Here is a 2948-nt window from a genome sequence, read left to right as displayed (position 1 = left end):
AAGCATTTTATTTAATTGTATACCAACGAGTTCTGACGAAAAATCTCCATAGCTTTATTATTTAATTACTGCCACTTCTTTTAGACAAGTATAAGATTTAATCAGAAAATAATCAATCACCAAAAGAAAATCATCATACACACTCTAAAGCACATTTCTGAATTACGTTTTCAAAGCTTTTGCATTGAAAACCAAAGTGAAGAAACAATTTAAGCACAATAATAATCAGTAGATATATGACAAGTATATTAATTCAAAAGCCACCGCTCTGCCTAAAATAGGCAAAGCAGTGTTTTATTTAAAAAGAAACTTGGAAAGCCTTTGACCTTTCCACTTCCTTGTTATTTAAAAAAGAAAAAAGTGAGGAAAATATAAGGAAACTTGTCAGTAACGAATTTATTATAATTTTTGTCATATAATTGTAATCTCAAACTGTAAATGTAATTTTAAATGCCGATGGAAAATCTTTTTGAAAAGGAAATCATTTTTCTTCGTCAACAATGGGCAAATCCCCCTTCCGTAACGGTTCCCTCACTGCAATCGAAATTATTCATTCTACTCAAGATTTTCGAGGAAAAGAACCAAAACTTTCTTCTTTTCAAAACCATCCTTATCGATGTCGTCATTCCCTTATCTTGGATCCCGGATCGTTGCTTCGTAAGGGCTCTTTCTTTTAAACCCGGTGACGGCCTTTACCACTATATTGTTCTCGTGTTCCTTGAGCTCATAAAAGTGATGAAATAGAAACATCCTAGAAACGAAGAAATATCTTAGTAAATGATGGGATCCATATTTGGATGCGGCTAAAAATGGAATCCTGTAACTACAAACTTTGCTTCACTTGAAGAATGAGCTTTTACGCATATTCCTAAAAATGCATTCCCAGAGAAACATTTCAAAATTTATTTAAAATTCCATTAATTTACATCAGTTGCTGAATCATTGTCATTTACGCTCTAAGCCAATTTCCGGAAATTACATCCCTAAAATCTTTCGAGGTGAACAAGCGGAAGAAACACTTTACATGCCCAACTCACAACAGATAAATAGAACTGAATTCGTTTTCCATAGCCAGCACTCTGTCTAATAGGGATAGAGTGGTTTCATTAAGATACAGGTCTCTCCTTGTAACGACTGTGAAGGTTAGAGTGACAGAATTATACTTTGTTTTGACACGAAAATATGAAAATACATTTCAATACTTTCGGAAAAGATAATTTTATGCACATTTGCGACTCTATTTACAGTCAATATGGATATTGCCAACAAATTTTCAACAGAATATACATAATTGCGATGTGACTTTCATCTCAGAGAAAACTGATGACGTCCTTTGACTGGAATTTTATAAATCATGCCTAACGAGAAATAAATATGCCTCATATCATATGTTATTTATCGTCATCATTATTTGGAAGCTAGTATATTTGAGAAAACTATTTTCAATATTAAAGCATACTAAGAGTGAAATCAGAACCAGAGAACAGGACGAATATTTTGAGAACTCCTTAAGAATTGCAAACACTTCAATCAAGCCAGATATTCACATTTTAAAAGGAAAATTTTTATTTAAAGGGAAAATTACATTAATTTTATTTCTTGCAAAAGAGAAACAAATAGTCAATTAAATTGTATGTATACAATGTAAAATAAAATATCAAATTAATTCTATGTTGTTATCATTACATTAAAAGAACAATAAGTTAATAAAGTTTTTAAAATTATTTAAATATATTTTTAAGCTAATTTTTGTCATAACCCAGCCTTAGAGTAAGGCAGTTTCGCCTCGGCATATAACGCAAGTAAATCACTGATTCACTTCTTAAGTTTTCTATACATGTGACTTCTTATATATAGTACACATCGTGCAAATTTGAATAAATGCAATCAACCCCGTAAAGTTATCTCTTATAGGGGAATTTAAAAAATTTCTTTCATCATTCAAACCTGAAGAAGAAATCGGAGAATTTTCGATTAAACCTATGCTAATATGTGGTTTGCTTATTTGTGAGGTTATGAGTAGCTACTGATATTAGGGATTATTTGAGCAATCCAAAATATTTCTTCTTCCAGTGTGGAAAAGGGAAGTTGGACTCCTCTGGATTAAAGCGTCAAACAAATAGTCTTAGACTGAAAACTAAGTCCTATATGATAATCCAAAACTCAAAAGGCAGTTTTAATAGGGGTTACAAAGGGTTTATATCCCGAAAAGGCGCTTCTATGTGTTTGATGGAGTATTCGCGATATTGTTCATTTTGAATAGCTGAAACCTGGAAAAACTGTTAATGTAGACCTTTATTGTGAACAACTGGATCTAGTGGACTAATCTTCAATCGAAAAATATCTGGCAATTGTCAACGGAAAAGGCGTCATTCTGCAACACGACAATGCAAGACTGCATTAAATGCCAAGAAAATGATTTTTTTTAACATTCTGAAATGTAACTGTTCATAGAAGTCACTTCAAATATGCTTCAAATTTAATCGAAAACTCAACGCTTTAAAAGAAATGTATAGATATTAAGCAAATCGTAAAATATTTGCCTTTTAAATTTAATAATAGAACTCAGTTGTTTAAAGAAAGTTTGTTGCTCCTGTTATTACCCTGGAAGTTTATAGCCACGGGAGGGAGGAAATGTATAATGAGAAACAAAGAATGATGGTGGGCCATTTTCACACTGAAACTTTGCACTCCTCTCAGCTGGGATGGGGAGGAAAAGGGAAGGTTTGGTCATAAACATTTCAAATTTCCACGTGTTTGCATCGTTTGTGAGGGAGGAAGGCTGCAGCGGTAAAGAAAGGTTTCCGAGTGGAGGATAGGGGTCTGAAACGTTACACTTTCTCCCATTTCGCACAAATTTTCAAATCTTTCATAGTTTATTCGCAAGAAAATAATGCGCAGATGCAAATATTTATAAAACCGTATGCACGATTTTTGCTTATTTGAAC

This window comes from Stegodyphus dumicola, chromosome 4, assembly GCF_044657685.1.
Source record: "Stegodyphus dumicola isolate Sdum_Otavi_A_Nest chromosome 4, ASM4465768v1".
In the NCBI taxonomy this organism is placed as follows: Eukaryota; Metazoa; Arthropoda; class Arachnida; order Araneae; family Eresidae; genus Stegodyphus; species Stegodyphus dumicola.
Note: the sequence above shows the minus strand (reverse complement) of the source record.